A 15,690-nucleotide genomic window follows, 5' to 3' on the forward strand; every position below is an offset into this window, starting at 1 on the left:
TTCTGGAGATTTTCCACTCGGTTTTGCATTGGGAATTCGTAAACTTTTTTTCTTTGTTTACAAAAGTAATACATATATGCCTATTGCAGAAAATGTATGTATAAAAGTTTGAAAAGGAGAATAACAATAACTTACATTCCTATCATCCAGATACCACTCAAATACAAGCAGTTTTGTTTCTTCTTCAGTATATATACATATATATATGACTATATACACACATAATATCTCCTCTTTATCTTCTGAGTTTGGATCAGATTTTATACATATTTTTGTATCTTGTTTTCTTTACGGAAAATTTTATCATGACAATTTCCTCAAATTATTTAATATTTACTTAGCAACTATTTTTTAAGTGCTTACAATGTGTCAGGTCTTTTTCCAGGTACTTGGGATATATCTAATTAAAAAATAGACATGGCCCTTGCCCTCTTGGAGTTTGTAGTCGAATGAGAAGACATGCAATTAAAAAGCAACTATAATGGAATGAGGTAGTAGCATAACATGGAATAGAAAATATGAGAGTAGCACCTATCTGGTAAGACTTTCTAGAAGTGAGCAGATAGCTAAAGGATTAGTAGTGGCTAGCCTATAAATATGATTGCTTTTACGGCTTCATAATATTTCACAGTATAAACATGCCCCAATTTAACTAGTCTCTTATTATTGGACAGGTAGGGTGTATCTGATTCCTTACCATTATAAATACTACTGTAATGAAAAAGCTTATATTTAAATCTTTGTTAACATTGCTGATACTTGTATCAGATTCCTAGAAATTAAACTACTAGGTGAAAGAAAACAAACCTCTTGATATTTCTTAATACATACTGCTGAATTGCTTTCAAGAAAGGTTACACTTCTCTACACCCACACCTGAAGACATGATGGTACCCATGAAGCTATTCTCTTGCTGCTATTGAATATTGTCATATAATAAAAAACACCAAACTGATAGGCAAGCAATATATTTAACTGTGGTTTAATTGATCTTTCTTTAATTATCAGAGAGACTAAATATTCTTTTTCACATGTTTTGGTCTTTTGGGTTCTTCTTTAGTGTAATTATCTCTTTATGCCTTTTACCTAATTTTCTATTGGAGGTTAAGGAGTTTCTTTTTTGTGGGTTGATTTTTAAGAGCTATTTTTATATTAGGGATTATTTGATGTGTGTGTGTATGTTGTGTGTGTGTGTGTGTGTGTGTGTGTGTGTGTAGGGGTGGTTTTAGGAATGATTTGTCCTCCAGAAGTATCACATTACTTGGATCATTTGCAGGTATGGTTTCCTGTCATCGTACCTCGCTACGAACAAGAATGGAAGGTTATTGAACGAGCATGGATGCTGAGCAACGTTGGTAAAAGGTAAGCAATCAGGCCAAAATCTTGCTTTAGATTCTCCTGTTCCAAATGAATCAGCGTGGGAAGCCCTCTAAAAAGAATGTCAGAAGTCTCATGCTGGACAAATATGAAGGCAGGTAGGGATTTAAGATGAAGTGACCCTTTATTTACTGATTCACTTAGGTCCATTTCCTAACTACACAAAGCCAGGAAAAGAAAATGCCCACCTGAGAGTAGCACCCATCTCCAGTGGAGGACAGGTCGTGGGTGTTAAGCCCCAGGGCCAAGTCTGTAGGTCTCTCTTATCAATCCTGGAGATGAAGTTTGGGAAGGTATCTCACCTGGGAGAAGCCATTGTGGGGCTTAGGAAAGAAGTGGATGTTTAGTCAGTCATCAAAATATCACAAGCCTAGAAGCTTCAGCCTAGGGACCAAGGAACACATATGGGGAATTCTTCATCTACCATATTGCCCAAGAGAGATTTTGCTTTAAAGCCTGGATCAGAGAGCCTAATTTGATTGGCCTCGTCAGTTTTAGAAAAGAACTAGCAATCTGTAGAAGTGCTGTTAAGTTTTTATCTGTGACTTTGTCCTAACCTAAGGATAACTCTAACCCAGAAAATTACCTTCTGCTTCAATGGTTGGCCCTATACATGAAATTTTAAAATTTCTTATTATCAAGCTATAAACTGATTTGATTCCTTTTTCAATAAATATGAACAACACTATCTATATAGAGTTTGGTATTGTGCTATTTAACTTGACATCATTTTCCAATTTCATTAAATATCTTCAAAAATATGTCTTTTAATGATTGTATAGTTTTCCACTAAATAGGCATATCACATTAAATTAACCAATTTCTAAATTATCTACTATTTTAAAAACTATAATAAACTCTATAATGAGCACCTGTGTACATAACTCTTTTTTATGCATTTCTTATTATCTTCTTAGGGTGAAAATTAGAATTGGGCCAGCCTGGGGAATTTCATCCCAAACATTTATATTTTAAAATGGATATCATACTGTACATATTGACTTCCACCCAGATTTTTCACTTGGCAGATTGTGAGCATTATTCCATATCATTAAATATTCATTGAAAACATGATTTTTCTTAGTGGCCATATGATAATTGAGTTTTATGATAATTTAACTTTTTAAAAATGTATCATCATTTATCATTTTTTAGCCATTCTCTATTATTAAATAATCCAGTTATTTCTACTTTTGTGGTGTTATAAATATTGTTACTGTGAACATCTTTGTATATACATTTTATTTAATTACAAAAACAGAATAGAATAATGAACGTTCTCATCCTATTATCCAGCTTCAACAACTATCAACAGATGCCAATCTTGTTTTGCTTATGACCTCCAAATTCCTATTCCCCAGAGGATTATTTTAAAGCAAATAGCCCAGAACATTTTTGTCTTATAGGAAATAGGAAAATGGTCGTATGAGGCAGATAACATTTCATGGTCTTTTTGTTGAACATATCTGGCATTTTTAATTCAGTAATTTATTAGAAAAAGTGTTAGAAGACTCACCAGAAGTAGAAAAGAACATTGTTGAAAATGTGGTTCTCAAATAAACACACCGTTCTTAATTTTAAGTAAATTAATTATAATTAAGTAAAATTTAGGTTATGCCTGATTGTCTGAGGACAAGGAGTCATCACTGGTACTTTCCAGCCAAAGATTGTCTGAAATAGAGGAAGTAAGTGTGCTTTCTAGATAAACAAATGTCACCTCTAATCTCCACAAATTGTAAAGACAGAAAATGTTGAAAGTAACTAGAAGACGTATTTACTTTATAAATGATATACAATTTTCTGTAACTTCATTTTGTGCTTTTAGCACTGAAGCTAGAAAGAAAAAGAGTGAAGGAATGGTTCATATGAGGAGACGGATTTTTCAGTGTGATCCTCTAAAGTCAGTAAAGAGGCCTTTTAGAGTGTGGTGTGCCACGTACCCACCCACTATCAGCCATGGGAGGGAGATCACGGCAATAAACACATCCCTAAAATATTTAAGTACCTCATAGATCAGGTGTTAGCCGCAGACGTTCCCCCTTTTTGTAAGCCAGCTGAATCTTCCGTGCACAGAACATTGTCAACCACTTCCTCATCCACACACTCTGGTGTCCTCCAAGAGGCCCCTTCCCTAGCTTTTGTTAGTCAACAAATACGTATTAATAATTCACAGGGGAGGTAGTAGGCACTGCTTGTAAATTGCTTCACTCACCATAAATATTACAACAAAAATATTTTTTCCAACCGTAAGACCAACATTTCCTTAGTTCTGGTTTTGAAATCATCTATATGCTTCCTCCTTTTCCCTCACTGACTTTAAACTCTTCGATCTCTCTTTGAAGCAGTCTGATTTAGCTTTTTTCTTCCCTTGTTTTCTTTAGTAGCATTTTGTTTTCTTATTATTTTCTCCCACCATTCTTTTATTTTCAATAACTTTATTTGCCCAACTTTGCCATATTTGCAGTTCGCTACCTAAGATTTGATTGGCTCTTACCTCCTCTCTCTTCTTTTCCCTGTGAAAAACCAAAACAAAAACACTGTCAAGGACATGTATTCACCCTTAAAATTATTGCCTTGCTTTTCTGCTAGAGGAAAGTTAGCCCAACTAGGGTGACATTATTTTATATCTCTTTTTTAAAAATCCAAGGCTCTAACTAGAAAAGGTAATTTTGATAAGCTTGGCTTTGAAAACATAGCCCATTTTGAAAGCAGTTTTACATATGAAGGCATGATTCAGGATTGATTACTAGATGAAAGATGTTTCCTCAGTAGAGAGGGTTGGCAAGGTGGTAATATGGAGAACTTTCTCTTAGTCTAGAGAAGAGGTTTTTTAGGGCATTTATGCTGTAATTGCCAATATACTACATGTCTCTCTCTATTTCTCTCTCAATTTCTGCTAAGATTTCTGGAAAAAGAAGAGAAAAAGAACAAGGATATGCTCTAAAAAGAAGAGAGTTAGAATTTGTGGAAATTGCTTTAACAGTACCCTGGAAAAATCAGCAGTTGCAGGAATATTCCTTAATCAGAAATAGTCAAGGTGTGTCAGTTGGGGAAAGTGGTCCAGAAATTTGAGGTTTGATTTTTGGGAAGGTAAAGTGTGTGTTAATTCAATTTAAACTCAGAATAAACCCAGGGTTAAATTAAGCAATGATTAACAACAAAGATTATGAGAAAGGAGGATGTAGTTTTATATTTATTTAATCTTATATTTCTTTAAATTACATCCTAATTATGTGTCCCATTTAAACAGCAATTATGTAGTAATATTAATAAGTATTTGTGCTTGTCTGATTTAATAAAGAATTTTACTTTCATGTAAAGAATGATAATTACAGGGGAAAACACACTAATCTTTATTTCTCATTTAATAATGCCTATGGGACATCATTTCTGGGTAAAAGCCATAACCACCAACAACACTATGATAGTTGATACTATTTATAGTTTAAATGTTTATAGTTTAAGTCCTAGTAATGGGATAGGGTCCTCTAAAGATTGACCTTGGAAACACAAATTTACAAAAAGATAGCAAATGTTAGGCCAATTCAGTTGCCTTTCTCATAACAAATAACCATCAGCAAATATTTTAAATTATATAACTTAATTATATAACTTAATTATTTGCTATGTACATAACCAATAGAATTAGATAATACTTTACAAATATTATCTGATGTAATTCTTTTTCCTGGAAAAATCTTAGTTGTCCTGTTTTCTCCCTATTGTATCAATGGCATTTATTGGTCAAGAAATGGTGAATGATACAGTCTAGAATAAAGCAATGTTCACTTTCAGGAAGGTTATTAAAGTACAGAGCAGAGACAGTAGTCTGAAAGCCTAAAACATTTTTGATTTTCAAGAGATCTTAAGGCTCTTAAGAGAAAATAGGTTTGGGGAGAGATTTTGAAAACTTGGCTTCATGTATGAAATTCTTTGATCTGAATTGGTATTGAGTAAGAAATATACAACAGTATTTTTTTCTTTTTGGTATAATAAGAAATATATAACAAGACATAATAAGAAATATATAACAGTGTTTTTTCTTTTTAGTATAAAATTAGAGAATTTCTACCATGAACTCTTGGGAAGCTCCATGTCCCCTGTGGTTCTTGGGTGGTAGAGGAGGAATGACTGAGGGAGGTGTCTAGGGTTCCCAGGATTCTGGCCACCATAGTGGAGGATAAGGTAAGTAGCAAGGAGGGAGTGACTAACAGACCTGAGAGAGAACAGAGATGATTCAGGTTGTGAAGATCAACAACTGCAGGCCACGATGGGGCCTCAGATGTTAGCAGTGGATACAATGAAGACACAGGTTGATGATCAAGATCTGCAGGAATGAGCTCCACCCAAGCAGAATTCAGCACATGCAGTGGACGCTAATGGGAAACAGATTCCCTGCCAGGACCATACATCAGCACCCCTGGGATGGCACCCCAGATTATATTGGATTTGAGCATGTACTAAAAAAAAAAAAAAGGAATGTGTTTTAAAATAGAAAGAACTACATTACATGAACGATGGCAAGATTAAATCTGCCAACAGCAGGAATGGGAACCAGATAGTTCCTTTCAGTTAACAAAAAATAGTTTTCATTTTACACATCTGAGTCTTGTAACTCTGTGAAATTTGCAACATAAGCAGTCACTATCTGCAAAGAACTGGAAGCTTTAGAGAGACATTAGTTTTCAAATAATTGCCCTAGACCACAATTAAATGGATGTCAGAGATATTCTGATTGTCTATATCAACATTATGCTTTTTGGGCCTGATTTATCTGGACCCCACATCATTAGGCACAGTTGATTCCTCCCTGATCCTTGAAACACCCACTGACCTTGATTTGGGGGACTTACAGACTTCAGTTCCCTTGCCTTTTCTCTGATCCTTCTTTTCCTTTGAAGGACACTCTTCCTTTGCCTTAGGGTTCTTGCTTAGGCTCCCTGCCCTTCCCACCCCAGTTTCTGGGGAATCTCATCCCTGCTCATGGCTTTCACTATCATCAAGTGCTGGTGACTCCCAGATCTAACTCTCCAGCCCACTACTCTTTACAGAACCTCAGATTTACATACTCAGTTATCTCCAGGATAATTCTGCATCAATGTCCCACAGCCTATAAAACTCAGCATTTTCAAATTCATCCCTTTGTGTCACACTGCCCTGCACAAAATAGATGCTCAAATATTTATTGTAGACACAATGTATTATAATTGCCTGTTTTTTCATCTTTCTCCATCAGACTATAAATATCTATGAGCAGGAATTCGTGTCTGCCTCAAAATCTGCTGCTTCCCCAGCATCCAACACAGGGTCTATATGACTTAGTAGATGTTTCAATTAATACTGCTGGAATGATGAGAATAGAGAATAATTGCTTTGGAATTTAAAAGAGAGTTGATTCTACGGAGGTCAGGGGGAGAATTTGTGGGAATGTTCTAATTACTACTGTTGCTTAACAAATTACCCCCAAAAATTAGTGACTTAAAATAATCGTTTATTTTGCTCCTGATTTGGGGGTCGGGAATTCGGGCAGGCCTTGGCGGAACAATTCTTTCCTAGGGCGTTGACTGAGGCGGTCATCTGAAGGCTCTATGGGCTGGATATCCAAGATGTCTCCTTCCTTGATGGGCAGTTATGCTAGAGCTCAGCTGGGCTGTAGACCGGAGTATCTAGATGTGGTCTCTCCATTGTGGTAGTCTCAGAGTATGTGAACTTTTTACTTGGTTCCTGGTTGCCCCCAGAGCAAGCATTCCCAGACAAGCAGGTGGAAGGTACATGACCATTTCTGGCAGAGCCTTGGAAATTATGCAGCATCCCCTCTGCTGCATTCCATTGGTTAAAAGAAAATCCCTAAAGGTCAACCTACATTTAAAGAAGGGGACCTAGACCCCACCTCTCAGTGGGAGAAGTATCAAAGAATTGGAGGACATGTTTTACAATTGCCACCAAGGGGTCTGGATTTTAGTTGAGTTTCGGCAAATACATAGAATTTGAGTAGTTGTAAAACTTGAATGGGTGGCAAGAAGGGCTAAATAGGCTCCTAGGTGCATTGAAGCTTATGGCGGAGAAGATTGACCTAGCGTCTGAGTCACAAACGATGAATAATCCAGTTTGGCATGAGTGTAAGATCTGTGGAGTGAGACTTGGCAGGTGAACCTGGAAAGATATGGAGCCTTGCATGCCAGGCTAAGAATGTTGGCCTTTATCTTACTGATTTGTTAGAGAGTAGCATGATCAAAGCAGTATTTCTGGAAGATTAATCTGGTATGGCGATACAAGATAAATTGGAAGGGATGGACTTTAAGCTAGGAAATCGTTTAGAGGGCTATTGCCATAATCTTGGTGATGGGGACCAGAGGCAGGGGAGCAGAGATTAACATGGAAAAGAAGCAGTGAATGGGAAAGTTACACGAAGGAAAAATCAACAAGACTTGATGACTGACTGGCTATGGAGGGAATTCTGAGAGCTGGAGCATTGTCTGCTTCCTATGAACGCAAAACAACGTGGCTCAGGCTTCCTTTGCCAGTGGTGATCTGAAGAATTCCTTACCGCCTGCTCCTGCATTAGGCATCTAATTGAGTAAGTACAATTAATCTTCATCCAAGTGATATAATATGTAATACTGTGGTTTGAAATTATGAACTACAATAGTTGGAAGAAAACATCAAGGGGACACTGTTTTAAAAATTTCTCCTGGGCTTCCCTAGTGGCGCAGTGGTTGAGAATCTGCCTGCCAATGCAGGGGACACGGGTTCGAGCCCTGGTCTGGGAAGATCCCACATGCCGCGGAGCAACTAGGCCCGTGAGCCACAATTGCTGAGCCTGCGCGTCTGGAGCCTGTGCTCCGCAACAAGAGAGGCCGCGACAGTGAGAGGCCCGCGCACCGCGATGAAGAGTGGCCCCCACTTGCCGCAACTAGAGAAAGCCCTCGCACAGAAGCGAAGACCCAACACAGCCATAAATGAATGAATAAATAAATAAATGAATAAATAAAAATTAAAAAAAAAAAAAGAAGTTCCTTTAAAAAAAAAAAAAAATTTCTCCTTTGTCTCTCTTCTCTGCCACCTGCTTCATGAACATCATATGCTGAATCCTTATATTAGATACCACCATAATTGTTAATCTATTTATGTTTTTTTCTTTATGAAAACCACTCAAGGAAAAAAACAGTACAACAATAACAGCAGGAACAACAAGAAACACCAATTGTGCTTCATACTATCTGCCATTTTACCCTATTTGAGAAGACCTCTTGACTTTCCTTGTTGATCATCCATATTTCCATGGGCATGAACAGGCTGAGCTATGGAAATCACTCAATGTTTTTATTTATGGCCTATTCCACAGCTTTGAAATTAAGTTTACATCTGGTGTTAGTAGATATTCATTACCTTTCTAAAATGCCATTTAAAAAACTGATTGCTTGGGGACTAGATGGCAAAGGAGGGGACATTTCACACTCAGATGGTTGACCCTGTTCATAAAATGCTACATTTAGACAGGCTCCTATATTTATGGGTTTACTGCTACGTCTACAAGTGGGCCGGGCTAACTCTCCTGGGCTCCTTTGCATCTTTCTGATTTAAAACAATTGTTATCTTGTTTCTAGAGTAAAGCTTTTGTGTTCTGTGAAAATAATATGCATGTGGACAGCAAGACATAAATAATGAACCATCTAAAGCAACATTCCATCTAGCTAACACAATTTGAGAGGATTATTTATATTGGGCTTTTGTTTTAAACACAACAAATGGAAAGAGGAGAAGAGGCAACCTACTAGAAACGAAAAACTAAGAAATAAACAAGTCATTCTTCACAAAGAACTTCCCGCGACGTATGCCTGTGAGGCTCGGAAATCGTTCAGTCCTAGAAGTTGTAAGCCAAGTCTTCTCCAAGGTGCTTTTCTTTCCCCCAAAGAAATCATAACAGGTATATATATATATAGATCTATAATGCCTTTCTGTTGGGGAAATGAAAGTACTTTCAAAACAATCTCATAACATTGCGATGGAGGAAATGATGGCAGGTTTTATATTACCCCCATCATACAGGTGATGGAAGCCCTGATAAATGGAGTTGGTGACAAAGTCACAAATAGACGCTAGGCTTTCTGATGTACAGCTAGGACTTCAGTAGTTAAATGAAAAATATGTTTCTGTTTTGCTCAGCCCTTTCTCCTATTGCAGAGAGAACCTTTCTTGTCAGTTTTAACCCTTCCTCATTCCTACACAGACATGTATTCCCCTCCCCCCCAAAAGATAGGGCTCTTGACTCAGATTTTAAATTTGAATCTCATACTACAAAATGATATCATAGTCAATAAGTGCTAAGATCAAAAAAAAATTAGGTGGAGTGTACCCCCCCTTCCCAACAACAGCTTTATGATCATAAACAAATGGACCAAATGTTTGGGTAGTATAGTAGTTCATTACTGTTTGAGGATCATATGCCCCTTTGGAAATCTGATAAAAGCTATAGATGACCCCCGAGAAAGATGCACAGCCACATTTACAAGGTCTCCTGAAACCAGTACCTTCTTCAGTGGGTTCATGAATGGTCTACGTAAGAATCCAATGTATAGATCTTCCTTTACCTACGATGGGGTTATGTCCTGATAAACCCATCATAAGTTGAAAATATCCTAAGTTGGAAATGCATTTAATACACCTAAACTACAAACATCAGAGCTTAGCCTAGCCTTCTTTAAACATGCTCAGAACACTTACATTAGCCTACAGTTGGGCCAAATCATCTAACACTAACCCTATCTTATAATAAAGTATTGAACATCTCATGTAATTTCTTGAATATTGTACAGAAAGTGAAAAACAGAAAGTTTATATGGGTACAGAATGGCTGTGAGTGCCTCGGTTGTTTTCCCTTGTGATTGCATGGCTGATTGGGAGGGAGGTGTCCAGGATCACCAGAGAGTATAGCCTGGGAAAAGATCAAAATTCAAAATTTGACATATGGTTTCTACTGAAAGCGTATCGCTTTTGCACCATCGTGAAGCTGAAAAATTGTAAGTCGAACCATCATAAGTTGAGGACCATCTGTCATAACTCAAGAGAGAGACTTTGGATTAAATCCTAGCCCCACCTTACTGAGTGACTTTGAGAAAAACTATTTAATTTCTCAACACCAAATTTTTATCTATAAATGGAGACAGTACCATTGAATTGGGTTATGGAGGAGATTAAATACATAATGCATATAAAGCATTTGGCACAGTGTCTGGCACATAGAATGTGTTCAGTATGTGACAGTTCTTTCCCCTTATGAGATATTTAGCAGGGAAATGACTGATGTTGGGAGCAAGCATCCTGAAGCTGATACTCAGGCCCACTTCAACCTGATGGCTGAGAACATTAGGCCAGGGGGCAAATTAGCATAATTAATCAAGGGCTGGAGCCTTTCAAAGTCTAAATCATTCTAGTTTACCCTGTTAGCCAAATCTTTTGACACTCCTTCTACATTATGTTGGTTCCCCATGGTGTGAATCCTATCTTCCCAGGATAGAATGCAAAGCCCCAACGTTTCTCAGTTTCCTTTGCCTCCAGGGAGCATGTGACTTAGGTTCTGCTAATCAGATGCACACACAGAGATATGGATACAGGAGTGATTTATGTGAGGAAGCAGGTGGGGTGCAGGGTATCTATTTTGCAAGCACAGATGGTGGGAGTGGCGGTGTAGTTCTGGAATCACCAGGAGCAGCAATTCCCTCCCCAGCCAGTTCTACATTGGGGTTCTGGGGATTGTTTCTGGAAGCTCACTCCACAGCCTGTTTCTATAGTTCTTCCAAAGACTCTGTGAGGATTCTAATATCTTTTAATAAATCACTTCCTACTTTAACCACATAGAATTGATTCTGCGTTTGGCAGCGAAGAACCCTGAGTTGTACGATGTTGAAACGTCCCATTATCTCATGTCATCTTCCTCCCTGCCACCACGATTCCCTTGCATTAATTATGCAACATGGTTAAGTGTAATAAAGGGTCCTAACATTCTTATATAAGAATGGAGTTTCTGTAAGAATGAGGCTTTCTGTAAATAAGGGTACAGACTCTTCCCACCCTGTGTAGGGTCCTGAGTGGTGTCCTTGTGTTGCCAGCAGGGAGGTTCTTGTAGCCTTTCCTGCCTTGCCAGCAGCCTGGACCAGCAAGTAGTCTTAAATGTTCCTCAAGTGTTCCTTCTACTTTATTCACATCACATGCAGGCAGTTCTTATTAGTTTGGCTGTTTTAGGAAGCCACATAGTTGGTAAGGAACTTCGGTGAGCAGGACAGTAATAGTGGTAGTTTGAGCTAAAGATTTTTATGCAATTATTATTTTTATTAAAATGAAGGTCTCTTCAGGAATGAGGCCACATTATTACATAAACAGATTTTTTTCCTCCTAGACTTTTTTTGGGTTCTTCTATCAACCTACACAAGTCTTGGACTGAGCAAACTTTAGATTAACATAGAGTTTTAATAAAGCTGGTTTAAAGTCATGTGGTGGCAATTGTTTTATCCATTCATTCAATAATTATTTATCATGAGCTACTCTATGTCAGACATTGTGCTAGGTGTTAGCACAAATAAGGTGCTAGATAAATGTTTGGTTTGCTTTTGCCCTCAGGCCTCTCGTAACCTAGTAGGAAGACAGACAATTCCAACATAGTCTGTGCTGAGATCTGTTTCTGCCATAACTTGAAATGTCTTTTTTTCTGTAAGTGTATTCTTTTTTCTCAAGTATTTGACCCTCCAGTAAGGGAGACCCCCTTCTTCTGCCTGAAACATTAACAATTTCCTTAAATTTGACCCTTACTGAGGTCAGGAATACATCTTTAAGTTTAGTATCACTAATAGCTTTTGGATGGCATTCAGATGTCTGCTTCCCACCTGGATTGGGTGCCCAGTGGATTTAGGTCAGCACACCTGTATTTCTTAGAGTTTCTTGGTGTCAAGGAATCGCTGATTTTAGCTAATTCAATAAAAAGGAAGTGTTATTGGTAACTCAGAGAATCAAAGTAAAAGCCAGAGATTAAGACTTGGAAAAGTACTGGAACCACAGCAACTCTAGGTCTAGTTAACGGGAGCTAATTGATAGCTTTGTCCAGAGATTGCTGTCCTTGTATTACTCTTCTCAAGATTCAAAATCCAAGGATAGCCCACTCCTGGAATGACAAGACCATCAAAAGGAAATAGGCAATTCCTTAAAAATAAATTGGGATGCTCGTATCAAAAGGAGGCAGAATGGAATCAGGGCAGCCAAGTACCATATGTGTCTACCACTATGTTTATGCTCCAAGTATGTGGTCCCATGGCACGCACTGTGGACATTTCTCTGGTTGTAGCATCGATGTTGTTACTTAGCATTGTCCCCTGTCCCAACCACCCCAAGCTAGTCCACTTGATGAGGGCAAGACAGGAAAAAATTATTTTCCTTGAGTAAGGAGAGAGGAGGCAGGGAGGAATTGGGCCACTGAGGGTGGCCCAATTATTTTTCTCAACTTCGGCTACCATTATATTCACCTAGGGACTTTTGCTTTTTAACATTTTATTTTGAACTAATTTTAAATTTACAGAAAAGTTGCAACAGTAGTACAAAGATTTCCTTACTATCCCTTACTCTGCTTCCTCTAATGATAAGATCTTATATAACCATAGTATAATTGTCAAGTGTAGGTATTAACATTGGTCCAATATTATTAACCAAACTGCAGACTTGATTCAAATTTCACCATTTTCCCCCCACTAATGTCCTTTTTGTGGTTCCAGGATCCTACCCAAGATCCCACATTTTATTTAGTTGTCACTTCTTAGTTTCTGTAACGGTTCATCACACTTTCCTTATCTTTCAACATTTTGATACGTTTGAAGAGTCCTGATCAGTAATTCTGAACAATATCCCTCAATTTGGATTTGTCATGTTTTCTTGTGATTGGTGTTAGGTTATGCATTTTTTGGGGGGTCAAGAACGTCACAAAACACAACATTGTAAATCAACTACACTCCAATAAAATTTTTAAAAAAGAATGTCATAAAAATAATGATGTACTTCATAGCATGGGGTTCAGGATGTTGATATGTCTTATTACCAGTGTTATTTATATGGTTAGGTTGGTGTCTGTTGGGTTTCTGTAATGTAAAGTGACTATCTTTCACTTTATACTGGTTGGTTTCATGTTGGTAAGTATCGTGGTGGAAGTACTTCGAGTCTACGAAAATCCTTTTCCTCAAACTTTTGCTGGCTAATGTGAGCACACATTTTTGGATCTTGTCTGCTACATTTATTTTTGTGGTGTGTGCCTAATGGTGATTCTTATTTCCCTCTTTCTTTCTACATCTGTTAACTAGAATTCTATTGTGAAGAAGAGTTATCTCTGCTCCTCCATTTACTTTCTTATTTCAATATTTATATGAGTTTGGATTCACAATTATTGATTTTATTCTATGGTTTAAAACCAACATTATCATGATTTATTTTGTTGCTTTAGCCTGGAACCTGTGTTCTGCCAACAAGGTCCTATCTTTTTTTGAGCAATTCCTTAGTTTGTGGCACCATGAATTGGTCCAGGCTTATCTTGTATTTCCCCACCTTGGCCCAAAGATCAACCACTTCCCACTTAGGGAACTTGTTAAATCCTGGTGTTCAGACCCCAACCCAAACGAGTTAAATCAGAAAATCTTGAGGGTAGGACCAAAGGGTCAAAAATTTTTAAAGTTCCACAGGTGATTCTAATATACAGCCACGTGTGAGAACCAAACTAAAGCAGTGCTTTTCTAACTGTAATGTGGATATGAAGTCCCCGGAAATCTTGTTAAAATTCTGATAGAGTGGGTCTGGGGTGGAGACTGAGACTCTGCATTTCTAACAAGTTCCTAGGTCAGCTTAGTGGCAGAACAAACTCTGAGGGGAAAGGGACTGGAAGACTATCTCCTCAAGTACAAAAATCCTTAAACATTACCTCTAGGGCTGCAAGCTGGCTTATGATTGTGGAAAGAGTTGCTACTTGCTAGGTTACTATTCAGCATCATTTTATTTTCTAATTAGTTGGAGTGAGCGGTAGAAGGAACTACTTGCCATGCAGTGTAGACAGAGTCAAGGAGGTTACTCTTATGAATTGAAAATGCAAAGTGGAACCGATTGATTCTGAAAGTAAACCGCTATAATGAATAAAAATGAGTAAATGTGTTTACATGTCTTCTATTTCCTAAACAGGGGAAGAGACCTGAATAAATCTTTTTGAAAAATGAAGAATGATAATAAAAGAACATTTCATGCTGAAAGCATAACAAAAAAATCCCAGATGTGAATATCCATCTTATCCATCTTGGAAAGGCAAAGGCAAAAGATTGGAGTCTTCTGTGGGAAATGGGTCACCATTTTGAATGTTGTTTAAACAGAATCCTCCAGGGAACGTTATCCTGAGTTCTTTTTGTGTATTAGCTCAGTTTTTCCAGCTGTTTTCAGAACATGCATATTCCTGTCCATCTGCTAAGCTGCCTTGGTCTCCCCAAGGTAGTTGTTCTCTAAGAACAAAGAGGTCCAGAGAGACACAGACTGCAATCCATCAAGCTCTTTCTAGTCACTTTCTACAGAGCCACGCATGCACATTTGCCCCACAAAACAGCTCTCTGATCTTCAAATTAGGATCATCTTCAGCAATCCTCAAGCTTTCATACACTTGATACACGACTGGGGTATTCCTTAAAAATGCAGATCCCCAAACTTTTGGCTGGGGGCAGGGAACAAACACCTTGTTCCCCTGCCTGTATCTTGGTGATATGAAGCAAGGGCTCCACGTACGGCACGTGGAGAAATATTCACCTGAGAGATCAGATCAGCAGCATCCTCTTGTTTGGTCCATTACAGGCTTATTTTAACTTGTTAATATAACTTAGTTTCCCATCCTTCTCAACATGTAGGTTAGAGACTCCAACAGAAGCAAATCAGGATATTATTCTTCCTCCTGTCCTTTTCAACTATCACTGAAGAAATTCTTCTACTTCCTTCTGAAACCTTGTACTGTAACCTTTCCTTTCCTAGACCCTCAAACACAAACAGGAGGTTGAGATGCTACGAGAGCTTTTCCTTCCAGCTGGATAGTCAGAAACTGTCATGGTCTATATCATGCTACACCCTCTGGTATAAATCAAAAATCCCAGTCAAGGCCACCTCAATGGCCACATTTTTATTGATGTTTACTTTGTCACAAAATTGAACTTTATTGGTCACGGGGCATCAGGCAAACCTATTATTAATAATGAAAATTTTAAAACCTACCAAAGGTGAATAATATCTTTATAATCCAAAGAGCATATGATATTT

This window comes from Balaenoptera ricei, chromosome 3 (assembly GCF_028023285.1).
Source record: "Balaenoptera ricei isolate mBalRic1 chromosome 3, mBalRic1.hap2, whole genome shotgun sequence".
In the NCBI taxonomy this organism is placed as follows: domain Eukaryota; kingdom Metazoa; phylum Chordata; class Mammalia; order Artiodactyla; family Balaenopteridae; genus Balaenoptera; species Balaenoptera ricei.